Raw genomic sequence first — 17,308 nt, forward strand, 5'->3', positions numbered from 1 at the left:
CCCCCGCGCCCCCCCCGCTCCCCGCCCCCCGCCGGCCCCGGGGACCGCCCCCGCGCCCCCCCCGCTCCCCGCCGGCCCCGGGGACCCCCCCCGCGCCCCCCCCCGCTCCCCGCCGGCCCCGGGGACCCCCCGCGCCCCCCCCGCTCCCCGCCGGCCCCGGGGACCCCCCCGCGCCCCCCCCCCGCGCTCCCCGCCGGCCCCGGGGACCCCCCCGCGCCCCCCCCATCATCCCCAGCCGGCGGGAACCCGGCGCTCCGCGGCCGCTGCCCTGGGCTTGGGGGGGGGGCAGCGCCACCTAAAATAGCCCTTCTGGCACCTCCCCTGCAGGACCGGGGTCAGGAGAGGTGATTCCCCCCCCGCGCCCTCGGGAGAACAGCAGGACCCCCCAGGAACCCCAGAATGGGGCGCGGGGTGGGGGCGCACTGCGGGAGACGGGGGAGAAAGGCTCAAACCAGTCTCCCCGACACCTGAGGCTCCTCTCCAGCCCCCCCCCCCCCAGGTCCCGGACACCGGTAGCTGCGCCCCCTCTTCTCTCTGCAGCAGGTTCCAGAGACTCCGGGAGGAGCGGGCGCCCGCCTGCAGCCGTGTTCGCAGTTGCACCGAGGCCGGGACCGCGCTCATCACAACCACCTGTTGTCAAGAGCTTGGGGGGCGGAGGGGGGGCGGGGAGCTCCCTCGCGGGACGTGAACCAAGCGTGTTTTTCTCCTCCGTAGTCTCCGACCCAATTTCAGGTTGAGGAAGCAAACTGTCTTCTTGAAAGCTGACAGCTCTCTGTGGGGACAGAGAACTGCCCCCTGAAGACCGTGCAGACACGACTACCAAGCTGTATAACGTCGGCTGGGATGCTGAGCGGTGCTAGTGATGCTAAGAGAAGCCCCAGCTCACCTAGCACCCTGTCCTGGCCGTCGGGAAAAGGCTGCTGTACCCTAATGGTCTCTCACCAGGTGATTTGTTCTCGCACAGCAAGCCTCCAGAAAGCAGGCACCTCCTCTAACCCCATTTCTAGTTCCAAGTCGAAATGAAAAGAAAATGTGCCCAGAAGTTGTCCTCTTAAGCTTTTAACTGCTTTTCCCCTGCTTGTGCAGGGCCCGTACTACGACCCTTGTTTCAAGCTGAGTACTATTGTGCAAGTCAACCTTAAACCCCCTTAGGCTTCAGGAGAGGACTCTAACACCGGCCTTGATGAACCTAGAGCCACACGGAAATCTGGGGTGGGGCCTTTCTCTCTAGATAGCAGGTGGAAAATTCCTGAAGAGTTCGTGGGGGAAAGCAGAGGCTGGCCTCAGCAATTTGCTAAAATTCTGAGCGCCTTGCAAGCTACCAGGTGCTATCTAAGGTAGAGCCAGCTCTCAAGTACCTTACCTGGATTAAAATGCTCAATGAAGCAAATACTAAGGGCACGAGCCCCCCATGGAGGGCTTTGTTCTGCGAGTGCTTTCTGAGCATCTCTATCCTTCTGTACCATTGTCACCCTGACCTCAAGCTTTCAAGCTTACCCATCCCCGAAATGCTCTTTTATTACTCACTGACAAGGAACTATTATTCCATGCTAGACTTTGGACTCAGGTGAGACAAGAATAAATCCCTACTCTTCCTGTGTAAATGTAAGGGAGTTACTGCTAATTTTATTTTATTTTTCCGTCATCAGCAATATAAGGATAGTACTCTAGGGGGCTGTGCGAATTAGATAACATGCTTAAAGCAGCGAGAATAGTACCAAGCGCTTTATGCGTACGCAATAGATGGTAACTGTTATGTACTTACTATACTCTTCATAGACCTAAAAACAAAAGGACCAGGAATGGTAACAAGGTTTGGAAATGGGATATGAACCCTGAAAATTGAGTCTCCTGCCTCCTCCAGATGCTTGATTACAATACGTTTGTCTACTCTTTACCTGTCTTTTTACTAGGGCGTATTGGGTAGGGTTACATGTGGTCATGTGATTCACATGCACTCTAAAGTCTGAGAGGACTATGTTGTACTGCTTGGGTCACCTTTTCTTATTTTAGAGTGGGTAACCTCTAATTCTCGTCACCTCACCTCACCTCAGGCAACCTAATTTAACATCCACACTTACCAGGCCCTCAGAATAGCACCAGGTGAATCCACAGTCAATCAGCCAACTCCTGTGAGTGCTGGACTCTGAGGGTCTCAAAGAAACACAGTAGGGAATCCCTGGGTGGCGCAGTGGTTTGGCGCCTGCCTTTGGCCCAGGGCGTGATCCTGGAGACCCGGGATCGAATCCCACGTCGGGCTCCCGGTGCATGGAGCCTGCTTCTCCCTCTGCCTGTGTCTCTGCCTCCCTCTCTCTCTCTCTCTCTCTGTGTGTGTGTGTGTGTGACTATCATAAATAAATAAAAATTTAAAAAAAAAAGAAGCACACTAGACCTCCCCGACCTGTGGGGAATATGCAGCAGTACACCCAGTGGATGGCTGAGTCTGTAGATTGTACCAAACCCTATATAGGCTATGTTTTTCTCTGTGCATACATACCTATAATAAAGTTTTATTTATAAATTAGGCACAGTAAGAAATCAGCAATAATAGAACAATTATAACAACATACTATAATAAAATAATGTAAGTATGGTCTCTTTCTCTCAAAGGATCATATTGTATTGTACCCCCTTCTTCTTTTTGGGATGATGTGAGGTGATAAAACACCTACATGATGAGATAAAGTGAGGTGAATGATGTAGGCTTTGTGATGTAATGTTAGGCTACTATTAACCTCCTGCAGTTTGTCACAAGAAGGATCATCTCCTTCTGGACCACCGTTGACTATGGGTATCTGAAACCATGGAAAGCAAAACCTACTGTATAAGGCTTAGTCCCTGACCTCAGGATGTTCACAGAGCTTGAGAGAGGGAATCTGGCAGCCCATGAATCAGGATAAACCATTTTGAACTAAATGTGATTGCATTTCAGAGAAAGGAGAGGGCATGGTAGCCCAGGTGAACCATGTATACAGAGCCACCATCTTCACCTTTCACTCACCCAATTCTTTAGACCAAAATTTGACACTCTCAATGGGCTTCCAGGGTGAGTTCCCACACCCAGACTCCACATGGCTACAAGTTAACCATGTACTCCTTGGCAATAGGGAGCTGAAGTAAATCTTTCTGGGCAGTGTAGGGCCAAGGTAAGGGATTTGGAATGATACAGATCTGGGCTCAAATCCTCGGTGTAGGCCTTACTATCTAAGAGACCCCGAGCTTCTTAATCTTTGAACCCCAGTTTCTCCATCTGTCTATTAGAATCAGTACCTACTTTTTTTTTAAGGTTCTAGTGAGACTTAGAAAGAATATCTGCAACCCCTATGGTGGGGTGTATGGAAATGGTAATTATATTTTTCTGTTAGCTTCGAGAAAACGCAGGCTGGGCTATAGCATTCCTTAAAGACATATTTCAAAAATCGATTTCTCTCTGAAGCTTCTGTAGGCTCCAGACAAGCGCTCTCCTTCCTTGTGCTCCCATGGCATGTACCATGATGTGCTGCCATTTATCTCTTTACATTTTTGTTTCACTACTATATCTTTATTCATCTCTATGTCAACACCTGGCCCACAGCCTGGTATTAAATGTTGAAAGCATGAGTTTTTTACAGTTTCAGTTTTTTGTACTGTATTTTGGTATACAGTAATTTGTATTTGACTTCAGGCTTCAGAATGTGAGCCCTTTAACTCATAGGGTTTCTACTGACAATAGATATTATGTATATGTATCTGCTTAAGCCTTGATTTTTTTCAGTGCTGGTCTTGTTCTTGACAACCTGCTGGGCATATTTTGTCTTATATTTGATGTCAGTTGATCCTGCCTAGTAATAGTGAAAGTAAAATCTAAATTCTAAACCAAAACCACCAGCAGGGTTTAACTCCGCGCTCTCTACCCACCCTGTGCGCATCTGCTCCCCAGATCCTTTCTGAGCTTTTATGGGAGGGTCCTGAACCAACAGAAAGCATGATTGTTTTAAGTTTCAGCTCTTAACTCTGTTGCAACCATTAGCACTTTCAGAATTAATAGCTGCCAGTTAAAATCCACCTTTAGCAACAGTTTGGAAATCCTTGACTCTATGCCATTAAAAATGCTAAGACAGGGAGAATAAAACCACCCCTAGAAACTACCATGTGAACAGGAAGTTGCCTAAGAGGTAATGTGGTCAAATGTGGTCTTGACCCTAAAATGGCAGTTGAATTTGTGCCAGAGAAGCTGGTGGTGCTGAGGACCTAAAAATAGGATACGACAAAACTTTGGGCCAAATGCTTATAAAATCAGTCTTATTTGCCACCCCCAGCTCCCGCCCACCGTCAATACACATAGACGCAAAAGATTGAGGTGATCAGTTCCACTAATTTGTGATATGCTTTGGAAATTATAATAATGGGCACCTTGGTGGCTCAGTCAGTTGAGTGTCGGACTCTTGATTTCAACTCAGGTCACGATCCCAGGATCATGAGATCAAGCCCTGCGGAGGGATCCATGCTCAGCCAAGAGTCTGCTCAAGATTCTCTCTCTCTCCCTCAGCACCCCCCCTTGCCTCGCTCTAAAAATAAATTAATTAATTAAAAAATAATAATAAATGAGGGACACTGGGTGGCTCAGTGGTTGAGCGTCTGCCTTAGGCTCAGGGCATGATCCCTGGGTCCTGGGATCCTTTCCTGCATTGGGCTCCCCACAGGGAGCCTGTTTCTCCTTCTGCCTGTGTCTCTGCCTCTCTCTCTGTCTCTCATGAATAAAAAATAAAATCTTAAAAAAACAATATTAACAAATAAGCACTTACTAGGTACATACTGTGTGCTAGGTACTACCTTTATATGCATTGTCTGATTTATTTACCCTAGCTATCCAGGCAGTTATTTCCTCCTATTGACAGAGGAGAAAACTCAGACATAATAAGTCACTAATCAAAGGTCATATGACCACTGAGTAGAAGAAGAAAGATTTGGACCCCTAATTTCAGAGTTCTGCTTAACCACTACTCAATCATATGGAAAATGAATATTTTAAAATTGAATCCATCAAGTATATTCGGTATATTCAATAAGGTAGTTTTTCAGTGGTTTTTGAAATGGCATTAGTTTGTGCTTTTCCCAAAAGCGTACTCACATCCCAAATGTGTCTTCATGGGGCACTTTTACAGCTTACTCTTTAGCTTACTCTTTAGCTGAAAAGCATTTTATGACTGAAAACAAACTTTTTAATGAAAGATCATAAAGTCTCTGTGGCTCTGAGGTTAGGCAATATGAAATATACCAGGCAGAGGAACTCCTTCTTAGAATTATTATTCATATGGGCCAATGATAATAAGAAACTCTTGCATGGTATATAATATAAACTTAAAGTTAAAAAATGAGTTTGAAAATACTATTACTAAATAGTATATTCAGTATTTAGTATTTTCCTGCTACTATTTATTAAGCATGTGTAACCACTGCTCTAAGAACTTTTACATTTGTTATTTCATTAATTAAATCTGTAAATGACTAGCTGTATCCACGCACTGAATTATTCTAAAGGTAATAAAACATTCTTTAGGGGCTTAGAACTTCCTTATTTATTAAAACAAAACAAAACAAAACACTAAAATATACCTCCTAATGAAGGTAACTCAATTTTTCCAATGCTCAACATTTTCCAGTCTTTTAACACCCTATCTTATTATGTATATAGAATGTACTAGAACATCTCAGGTCACGGTTTAACATTGACTTGTTTCGAATTTCAGTGACATCAGCCCTGACAAAGCACCTAACTTCAAGCCTAAAGAATTGCTTCTTCCCTTTGACTAAGGAGCTGCTTTCTCTCTGAGGCATGAATATCGATGGCTCAAGAAACCTTACCGGGGTAATGAAATCGAAGATGCTCTTGTTACATAAACATGACTCTCTTTGGAAAACTACCATGGGAGCGCCTGGGTGGCTCAGCCAGTTAAGTGTCTGACTCTTGATTTCAGCTCAGGTCATGATCTCCGGGTTGTGAGATTGAGCCCTGTGTCCAGCTCCACGCTCAGCACAGAGTCTGCTTGAGATTCTCTCTCCTTCCTCTGTTTCCCCTTGCTCATGCTCACTCACTTGTGTTCTCTCAAACAAACAAACAAACAAACAAACAAACAAACAAAACCTTTAAAATAAGAAAACTGTCACGGAAGGTGCTTTGTGAACTTAGAAAATCCTTTAACCACGCCCAATCTCTTCTTAAAGCTACCACCCGTACTGATACATGATGTAGTTTCTTGAGTTCATTTATTAACTTCCTGAATTTACTCATGTTGTTTACCTCTCTGGGAAAATAAAAGAAAACAAAACAAAAACAAAAAAACAAGAAAGCCTGGTTTCCCTTTTCAGTGGTCATTAATGGTCACATTTTTTTGCTATTAGTGAAAAGAGCATTGATTGGGATTAATGAGACCTGGATTCCAGGTGTGGCTCTGCCATTGACTAACTTGGAGACTTGGGACAAGTTTCCTAATATCCTTGTATCCTCAGCCTCCTTATTTGCAATGAAGGGGTTGGAATAGGTGGTTTCTTAGGACTTATTCAGTGCTAAAACTTTTCAGAATGATCTTAAAATGATACATACGTATCCTCCCTAGATTTCAGTCAGTAATGGGTATAATCACCAACATTTGATCAAGGAAGAGGGAAGGCACCCATTGCTGCTATCCGTAGGAAATCTGCCTGGAGCACGGCAGACCCATCAGGCAATATCTTCTCAAAGCACCTCTGTCTTCCACTATCCATGGCCAGTGAGCTAGGGCCATTCCTCCGCCAACGCATTTCCAAGAGCTTTCCTTAGAACTCTCCCCTTCAGGCATCCTGAGATAGGGGGTCTGTGGTCAAATTCCCTGGGAGCATACTCTATCCCTTTTGGAGATTCATGATAATATGCTTAGGAGTCTGAGAAGTCCTGAGTTAAAAATACTTTGCTGACGCTAGTATTTCTCAAACTTTATTGAACAATGGAACTGTTTCCTTTGTCACAACTACCAACATTCCAGGAAGAACAAAATCTCTCAGAATAGAACACTTGAACTATTAGAGTTAAAGACTGCAGAACCTTAATATGTATGACCTTTTTTTTTTCCCTTTGGAAAGAGCAGGAAATTATCAGCCCTATTAATTTGTTTAATTAATGCCTACCAAGCTAAACCCTCTTGGTAGATGTGTTTTGTAGCTACTTTCCTTACAAACATCAGCCGTAAATAGTGCTTGTCATCTTTAATAGACAAAGAGCACCCATTCTCAGGAATAGTGGGGCCTTATTCCTTTACACTGAGGAGTATTTCCTTGCCTTTACTAATTAGACATCCTTTTTAGAAACTTGAAACTAGTATAAGACAAACACATTCTAAGTACTTAAAGGGCTGGTGTATAATAGTTTATTTATTAAAGATTTGGAAGACAGTTCTCCGTGGGTCTCTGGTATTTCTTCACATTTTGTGAGTAAGGCACTGACTGCCCTTTCTTCCAGAGTAAAATTCAAGGATACTTGTAGAGTGAACAGCCTTGAAGTTCAAGAAACTGTCTTCTTCTGGAGCAAAAGGCAAGCCAACCTACTATCCAGTATAATAAAGATAATGTTCCTCTTCAGAGCATGAAGCAGGCATACTTACACTCATTAAAAAAATGTTCAGATTTCCTAAATTTATGGTTCCTCTCCTATAACACAACCTGCTATCACTGTGTTGGGACTCCAGAAGCCAACATAAAAATGGCTTCTGCTCTTGCTGAGTAATAAACTTTCATCTGACCCAAGAGTTTCCTGTCTTCTACCACCATTCAAGAAGAAACTGTGACAGGTTAATAGTTTTAGCTTGCAAAGGAGAAAGTCTCAGATCCTTCACAGTTCTGACAATAACTGGCTTTCTCCCCCTTGCAAATTGGACATTGATAGAATAACTTTATACGCTTAGGTGTTCTCCCTCCCTGTATCATCCCGGATCTTGTGACTGTTCCTTTCTCTGACTGCTTCTCTAGGCCCGTGGCAGCATTTATATCATAGTATAATGTTTCTGAGTACATTCAGTAAAGGGCTGTTAGAAGCGATGCGTTCTGATTATGGAATTTCAAAGAAAGGGACCATGAATTCTGTCCAGCATGATAACAGTTCATTAAAATGATTAGATAATATTTTCCATTCTATCTCGGTTTTTAAAAGAAATTTAAAAATTAATCCTCAATGAAAAGGAAGTACCATATTACAGTAAAGAATGGATATGTGTGTGCATGGGGTGGGGTCAGGGAAACTTGCACTGATTGCTTCCAAAAGCAATGTAGAAAGAGAAAAAGATTGGAGTTCAGACCCAGCAATAGCACTACTGGGTATCTACCCCAAAGATACAGATGCAGTGAAATGCCAGGACACCTGCACCCCAATGTTTATAGCAGCAATGTCCACAATAGCCAAACTGTGGAAGGAGCCACGATGTCCTTTGACAGATGAATGGATAAAGAAGATGTGGTCTATATATACAACGGAGTATTACTCAGCCATCAGAAAGGACGGATACCTACCATTTGCTTCAAGGTGGATGGAACTGGATGGTATTTTGCTGAGTGAAATAAAGTCAATCGGAGAAGGACAATCATCATATGGTCTCACTCATACAGGGAATATAAGAAATAGTGAAAGGGGGTTATAAGGAAAAAGGAGGGGAACTAAGCTGGGAAAATTAGAGAGGGAGACAAACCAGGAGAGACTCAAAACTCTGGAAACAAAGGGTAGTGGAAGGGGAGGCGGTGGGGGGGATGGGGTGATTGGGTGACGGGCACTAAGGAGGGCATTTGATGGGATGAGCAGTGGTGTTATACTATATGTTGGCAAATTGAACTTAAATAAAAGCAAATGAAAAAGAAAGAAAAAGATTTGAGTTCAGATAAGATAAATGTTTCATGTGACCAAAGGGAGGATTATTTTACCATGACATGAAAATAACTGGAAGCCTGAAAACATCCAGATTTCTTTTTTGTTGTTGTTTTTAAGATTCTATTTATTCATTCGTGAGAGACACAGAGAAAGAGAGAGGCAGAGACACAAGCAGAGGGAGAAGCAGGCTCCATTCAGGGACCCTGACATGGGACTCGATCCCGGGACTCCAGGATCACGCCCTGGGCTGAAGGCAGACACTTAACCACTGAGCCACCCGGGTGTCCCAGCATCTGGATTTCTTGAACGTCCTCAATATTCTTCAGTTTATAAAATGCTCCTGACAACAGTCTGATCCGATGTCATTTCACATTAACTTAGTTTCATTGGCTAAACCAGAACTCAAGGTTATGCTTTCTGTAACAATGCTTCTAATCAACTGCTTTGAAACAAATGTTTTCAGGGACTTTAGAAATTGGTTTGGGGACTCAGCGGTAGTCTGATAACTTGCTACAGTGACTTGAATAGCACAAGCAGGGTAGTAAAGTAGGCTTTGTTGGGTACTCCATGCCGGGAACAGTTTAAGCATTTCACATGTATTATTTTGCTTAATCCATATAAACAACACTATGAAATAGGTACTGTCACTGTCCCCTTTTCTCAGATGGGGAGACTGAGGCACAGATGGGCAATGTTACTTGCCTAAGATCATGCTGCTAGTCAGTGGCAGAACCAAGAACAGCATCCAGGCAACCTGACTCCAAAGCCTAGGCTCTTACAACTCCTGTTTTACTGTATAACATCCCAATTTTTTAAACGGCTAGAAAATGCGATTTTTCCCCTGGAATGCTTAAAAGAAATCAACATCAATTGTCTTACTCCTTTTGATTTTTATCTCTAGATTATTATCTTCCCAGATATTATGCTGTTCTTCATTTTTCTTTGAGGAATGTATCTCAGGACCATTAAGGGTGAATTATGTCCATCATCAGCCCATGTCGACAGAGAAAAGATATACTATGTAGTCCATTTTGAGTAGGGAGACCCTCCAGCTAAACCACCTTGAAATCTTCCATGTAAGATTTCGATTTGTCTTGAACTCTTCACATAAGATGTATTTGAAAAATCTTTTAATAATTTGAAACAATTATACAGGGGCGCCCGGGGGGCTCAGTGGTTGAGCGTCTGCCCTTGGTTCAGGTTGTGATCCTGGGGTCCTGGGATCTAGTCCCATATCAGGTCCCCTGCAGGGAGTCTGGTTCTTCCTCTGTCTATGTCTCTGCCTCTCTCTGGCTGTCTCTCATGAATAAATAATAAATAAAATCTTTTAAAAAATAAAATAAAACTGTTATACAATAGATGTTGAGTGTTTCTCTTTAAGTCTGTATCCAGAGGAGGAAAAAGCAACAATATTTTGAAGGTTATCAATTCTTTACTTGGGCAAGCTTTAATCTTACATGATCAGGAGTGGTAATACCAGCCCTCAAATTAGCCACAATTGCCACAGTCCCCAGACAGACACATTGTGACCCTGTCTAGACCAACAATCACATCACAATGCTTTTTCCCAATCAGACTGGCCCCTTATCCCCTTCAATCTCCCAAGGAGCATGGAAATGGGAAGATCAGCAGGCTTCAGCATGCTTGAAGGGAAAGGAAAGGAATTTTCAAAATCTTGGAGCACTATTGCTTAGAATGGTGAGAAAAGCATTTTTTATACAGCATTTATAGATTGCTGCCCAGCCTCTGAAATTCCAAAATATTTCTGAAAACTAGTGATAGCAAAGTTTATGTAAAACTCTCTTCAAGGTTAGATCTGTTCAGTGTTCTGATGACAAATTTGCACATGCTTTCAGTGGCTTTACAGCTCTTTACCACCTCCTTGATTTTTGCACATATCTTTACTACTCCTAATTTCTCTCACTTTCCTTCTCTCCTCTCTCTCCTCTCCTCCAAATTGCATCAGTCTTTAAATGCCCTATCTAAATCCTATCACTGTGAAGTTTTTCTAACACTCTCTTTTCTCAAAACTCTTATAGCAATTAACCTTTTAAAAAAAAAAAAATCTTCCATAGCTGTGAAAACTTAGATAAATTGCTTAGCTTCTCTGAGCATCGGTTTCTCCATAGATAAATGGGGATAATTATACTAGTTTGTAGTGTGTTGTGAGGATTAGGAGATTTAATACGTGTGTCTTAGATATATCATGCATTGTGCCAATTTTTATTAATATTCAAAGTTAATCATGTCCTCTCTTTTTTGACACTACATTTTTTTTCACTTCCCATCTAGCTGAGGTTCAAAAATTACTTGTTGACTTCATTATTTTAATATTATGTCAAAGGGGGAGTATTTCCTTCACGGTTTTTAAAAAATAAGCTGAGGGGTGCCTGGGTGGCTCAGTCAGTTGAGTAGCATCTGACTCTTGATCTCAGCTCAGGTCTTGATCTCAGGGTTGTGAGTTTAAGCTGGGTGTGATGCCTACTTAGAAAAAATTAATAAACTGATAAACACAAAGAATTGCCAGTTGCCAGTTTTCTTAAAAGTCAACATCTTGCAGCTTGATATATAATAATTTTTTTCAAAAGTAAACATAGGCAGCCCCAGTGGTGCAGCGGTTTAGCGCCGCCTGCAGTCCAGGGTGTGATCCTGGAGACCCGGAATCGAGTCCCACATCAGGCTCCTTGCATGGAGCCTGCTTCTCCCTCTGCCTGTGTCTCTGCCTCTCTCTCTCTCTCTCTCTCTGTGTCTCTCATGAATAAATAAATAAAATCTTTAAAAAAAATAAAAAGTAAACATAGTAAGTACTTATGGCAGGGATAAAGTATATTTTTTATACTTTATTTCTTTTCTTTTTAAAAAAAATATTTTATTTATTTATTCATGAGAGACACAGAGAGAGGCAGAGACACAGGCACAGGGAGAAACAGGCTCCATGCAGGGAGCCCAACGCGGGACTCGATCCCAGGTCTCCAGGATCAGGCCCTGGGCTTGAGGTGGTGCTAAACCACTGAGCCACCCAGGCTGCCCTTTATTTCTATTTCAATTTAACCTATCACCCATGATACATAAAATAATCATTATTTCTCTTTCTCCCCCCAGTTGAAACCCATGAAATTATTTTTTGAGAAATTCTTATGTAAAATATCTATTATGTTGCAGAACTTCTGCAGATACAAGTGATTCAGTGTCTCAGTTAATGTTATGGAAAAAAGCCTACACACTGGGAATTTTGAAACACTGCTTTTAATGTTTAATGAAGTCTGCGTGCAGGAAGAAATAGCCAGTTTTAACACATCAGTGTTACAGGTTCTCTTTTGTAACACGATTTCCACAGGGGTGCATCCCAACATTCCCCCAGCTGCTTCATGAATTTGTGATCTACAAGGGGAGGGAGGGCCTTGCATTCAAAAGAGAAAAAAATTTCAAAAGTCTGTTTGAAAGGTAAAAAACTGACCAGGTTCATTTTAAAACAGAAATAGTTCAGCCATTTGGAGACAAGAGGAGTCAACATTTTTGTTCAGAATAATGGAAATACGACATTAAAAATTAGGACCAGGGTGCTGAACTTTGCTCAAGAGGTAAAATATTAAGATCTTTTCTGCTAGCTGAGTTTTGAATGTACAGAACATAAAGCTCTGTTAATCACAAGGGAGCTAGCTTATTTATCAGTATTACTTGGATTTCTTTAGAAAGTAGTTTAACTCTTCAACTAGGTTTCTCTAGTCATAGTATTTCCTGATGGAGACAAAACTGGACGGGGAAGAGAACTGGCGGAGAGACAGATTGGTTGGGGCAGTTCCCACGTTCCACCCTCCTGCAACCCAGATTTGCTTTCTGCTTGCACTAGACTGAAGTACCCTGACTGAGCTACCCGACGAGGAGAAAACCTGTTCCGGGCGAGACCAGGCTGTCTTGGAAATGCAATGGTCAAGGGACCAGTACCATGGACCAGACAGAAATTGAGTTTCAAGCCAAGACCCTGGATTCTTCTGGTCAAGATAAAGAACTCTGCACGTGTAACAGTGAAAATGACATAATCTGTGTTAACATTCCATAACTTGAAGGCATGGCAATTAAAGAACACACATGGACTTGTGGCACACGGAAATGTGAGATTTATACTTTTCTAAATTCATTCTTTCTCACCAAAATGGATATATTCTGCTTGGTTATCAAGTTTGAAAATCTCTAAGAATGCGACTGTGTCACTGGGGTCCCATCAGAGCCCTTGGGGATATAGCAATATTGTTCTACTGTGCCCATGATTGACTCTGTGTTGTAGTCCTGGCCTTTGCATACAACTGGAGAAAGCATGACTTTATTTAATCATGTTGATCAGTTATAAATTATAAATTTCTTTATCATTATTTCAATGCTGTGTTTATTGGTCCTGGCTTTGTCCCTTTGGGGTAGAAACGAGAAAATTCTCAGGGTAGTAAAGTCTGCCTCTGCCAAGCATACAAGGCACCACGGTGGTGTCACTGCAGAAGGTCTAACAGATGCGTCATGAAGATGGACCACCACTGTCCTTAGACAACTCTTGTGGTTCCCAAAATCATGCTTCCTTCATACTGTCTCTCCTTTTAGCACCACTGGGTTGTATCCATGCTGCCTTCATTTTTGTTATGACTGTGGTTACACAGCTTTATAGTTGGCTCTCCTTTGGGTGAAACATGGTAAAGACTGATACGAGTGCAGCTTGGAGAGATCCGCTTCCAGTCATTCTCTTTGAGTTAGCAGCATTTGCAGCAACCTTGTTTGCCTTGGGATTAGCTTTAGGAACAACCATAGCTGTTAGGATTTTGTTTTGTTAGCAGATGAAAATAAGTCTCAGAAACAAAACTTCTGTTGAATCATGGATTGAAGAAAAGGCTAAAGATGGAATTCAATATTACCAACTAGATGAGGTCTTTGTTTCACCACCTTATGATATGGGAAGTAGATGGAAGAACTTTAAACAGGTATTTACATAGTCAGTGTCCCTGAAGGAGATGGGCTTGAGGGGCCAATATGAGAAGTCTGTCACCAGGAGAGCCTAACGGTAGAACAATTGAAACAAAAAACAGATACAAGAGTCAAGAGTGGGGGGGTGCCTGGTTGGCTCAGTTGATTAAGCATCCCACTCTTGATGTCCACTCAGGTCATGATCTCAGGGTTGGGAAATTGAACCCTAGGTCAACTTTATGCTGAGTATGGAGACTCTTTAAGATTTTCTCTGTTTCTTTCTTTCTTTCTTTCTTTCTTTCTTTCTTTCTTTCTTTCTTTCTTTTTTTAATAATAAATTTATTTTTTATTGGTGTTCAATTTGCCAACATACAGAATAACACCCAGTGCTCATCCCGTCAAGTGCCCCCCTCAGTGCCCATCACCCATTCACCCCCACCCCCTGCCCTCCTCCCCTTCCACCACCCCTAGTTTGTTTTCTCTCTTTCTTTCTCTCTCTCCTTCTGCCCTTCCCTGTCTCTAAAAAAAAAAGTCCGGGGCAAGGAGGGGTGCCTGGGTGGCTCAGTCGGTTAAGCACACTCTTGATTTCCACTCAGGTCATGATCTCAGGGTCATGAGATTGAGCCCCGGGTTGCGCTTGCATTAGGAGTGATGACTGATTAAGATTCTTTCTCACCCCTGGCCCCCCATCATGGACACTCTCACTCTCTTAAAAAAAAAAAAAAAGAGAGAGAGAGAGAGAGAGAAAGAGGAAGCATTCCATATAAAGCAATAGAAGATAAGAGCAATACCTGCTGTCCTATGAGAAAAGGAATCAAAAAGAATGAAAATCTTCATGAGTCCCTGCACTGATGAGCCTCAAATAAGACACAGAAAGTGGAGTTCATTTTAGCCATGAGGCAGTTATAATACTGATTGGATGGAGATAAAATTCTTGATGATTCCTTTGATAGAAGGTGTTTCAAAAATAAGACTTTGGTTTTCTTTCTTTCTTTCTTTCTTTCTTTCTTTCTTTCTTTCTTTCAAGAGTTTGGTTTTCTAGGAACTATGTGGAGAAGCATCTGTGTGATGCTGAAATAGATCAAACTCGAGAGGGTGACGAGGAAAATAGCCACAATTAAAGTAAAATTATTCTTTAAGTCCTCTCCAGTACTTGAAAATTGTACACATTACTAAAAAGTTATGCAATGAGCCTATTCTGGTCAAGGTGGGTTTTTTTTTTTTTCCTCAAAGGTGCCCAACTGCCAGGATCTATATATTTTTATTACCAATTTGAAATGGAGAAGCCATTCTGCTTATGCCTTTGAATTCCTGCCCCTCTTTGCCACCTCTTCCTCTCCCCAAAAGGAAAAACACTTTACTAAATGCTGCATTGTCTCTAGGACATGTGCTGTACACTATGGACCACACCTGCAGATATAGTGATGCTTTTATCCTGCTTCCCCTTCAGCTGACACTTCTTATGTAATATTCTAAATACTATAGAAGTTAATATGCTAGATTCAATATAAGCTTAAATTTTATTACCTTTTAATAATGCACATTTTTATCAAATCAAATAAAGATCAATGGATGTTCTGTAAAAACAAAAACAAGTTAGATGGTAAATTGCAATCTTCCTTTTCCAAAGGAAAACCTCTCTCAAATGCCTCCAAAATTTTCCATTTCCACTTGTGCTCCCCTCAGTTAGCTCTCATTGCTTAATGGCCACACAGGGGCCCCTGCCTCCTTCCTGGCCTCCTGTCTTTGCTCATGCAGACCACTCTCCATGCAATTGTCTAACTAACCTTCCAAAAGTATAGCTGTCAGCATGAATATTCTGAATGGCCCAGAGTAGCTGCTCAATAAATCACCTGCTTTAAGTGATTCCCCACTGCCCAAAGGAAAAAGCTTAAACTCAAAGACTTTATGTTTTGTAAATAATAATAAGAGACTATGACATCATAAAGAATATATTTGGTCTTTGTTCCTGGTTCCTGGTACAGAGCTCCTAAAACCCTTGGAATTTCCCGAATGATAGAAGTGTCTTTGTTAAGCTAATGAGGTGACTCATGTGGGCCTTTAGAGAGTTTCAGGAAGGGGGCTGGACGTCAGAAAGGCAAGCCATGTGATTAGAGTATTGGAATTTTAGCCTACCCAGACCTGAGGGAGGAGAAGTTGCAGGGGCTGGGAGTTGGGGGGGCGAGAGATTGAGATCAGTCCTGTATTCTTAATGAAACCCCAGTAAAAACTCTGACATCAAGGCTCATTGGAACTTCCCAGTTGGTAAACTCACAGAAGTGCCTGGAGGGTGACACACTGTCTCCTAATCCAAGGGCAGAGGGCACAGAATCTGAGTTCTGTCCTAGGCTCTCTTTGTTTGGCTCTTCTTCGGTTGTATCCTTTCAACTATAGCTATAATCATAAGTAGAGCATTGTCTTGAGTTTCATGAGTCATTCTAGTGAATTCTCAAGCCTGAAGGAGTCACAGAACCCCCAATTTTGTAGCCAGTTAGGCAGAAGTGTGGGTGGCCTGGGGACTCACTGAGACTTGTGACTAGATCTGAAGGGAGGACAATCCCTTTGCTCTGGCTTTGCTCTGAACTTGTGGAGTCTGCATCAACTCTAGATAGTCAGGGTCAGAATCCAGGTGGGTGGAAACAAAATCCAGTATTAAATAGCTATCACTGAATCTACAGAAATAGAGTGTGTCACCAGAGCATGATTTTGGCTATCACAGCTGTAATGGAAAGATTGATTTACCAAAAGCCTCCTCAAGACCACAAAATGGTAACACTGGCTTCCTGTGCTCTGGCTTACACAGAACCTGTTGGGTTGGCCTCATGCTAAGGAACCTTGCCTGTGAGTCATTTGAAGAAAGAAGAGTCAAACTATTTTGACTAGCCTAGGGCAAGGCATTTGAAATGCATTATGATCTGTGGTCTTAATTCCACGGGGTCCTACCAGTAGTGTATTTGGGCGAAGACAACATAAGAAGTGTCCTTCTCCACTTAGTTTCCCTGAGACATATTCCACCCAGGCAAGACAGAGGGGCCGGCAAGTTATAAGTAAATGGGTCTGTTCTTTGTGAAGACTTGGAGTCCTTTGTGCTGTCTACACCCTAGTAGCACTTCGGGGAAGAATCAAGCTGCTGGTGCTGGTGACGGTGTTTGGGCAAGAGAGAGGCCACTGTCCATTTGTTGCTTGCCAACATATGTTTCCAATTTTTTGGAAAACACAGCAACAGGGGGAAGGAAAAAAGCCCCAAGACACTGCACACCTCTTGCCTACCAGACTCCATATGAGTGCTGTCCCTTGAGTTATGACACTGATTTTAGCCTCATAGCGTCTCTGGGGGAAGAGGAGGAGGTATTATCACCCACCTCACAGAGACTCAAACCATGGCTGTGAGTTCCCCGAGGCCTCCCAGCTCATGAGGTAGAGAAGCAGCAGGAGAATTCCGGGCGGAATCCACAAGTCAGCCCTCCTCCTCCGAGTGGGCCCGCTCTGGGC

At 42.8% G+C, this 17,308-nt stretch overlaps 1 long non-coding RNA gene and 1 pseudogene across 1 annotated transcript; both read left to right on the top strand.

The window, feature by feature from the left end:
* The first annotated feature begins 215 nt into the window (after window positions 1-215).
* LOC112924422 (uncharacterized) lies at window positions 216-6,308 on the top strand. The gene is made up of 3 exons (XR_003235884.2): window positions 216-945; window positions 5,730-5,848; window positions 5,958-6,308. It is a non-coding gene; the product is annotated as an uncharacterized lncRNA (long non-coding RNA).
* A 6,936-nt stretch (window positions 6,309-13,244) lies between these two features.
* On the top strand, window positions 13,245-14,937 carry LOC112924448 (palmitoyltransferase ZDHHC6-like; annotated as a pseudogene).
* Window positions 14,938-17,308: the final 2,371 nt, after the last annotated feature.

This window comes from Vulpes vulpes, chromosome 3 (assembly GCF_048418805.1).
Source record: "Vulpes vulpes isolate BD-2025 chromosome 3, VulVul3, whole genome shotgun sequence".
In the NCBI taxonomy this organism is placed as follows: domain Eukaryota; kingdom Metazoa; phylum Chordata; class Mammalia; order Carnivora; family Canidae; genus Vulpes; species Vulpes vulpes.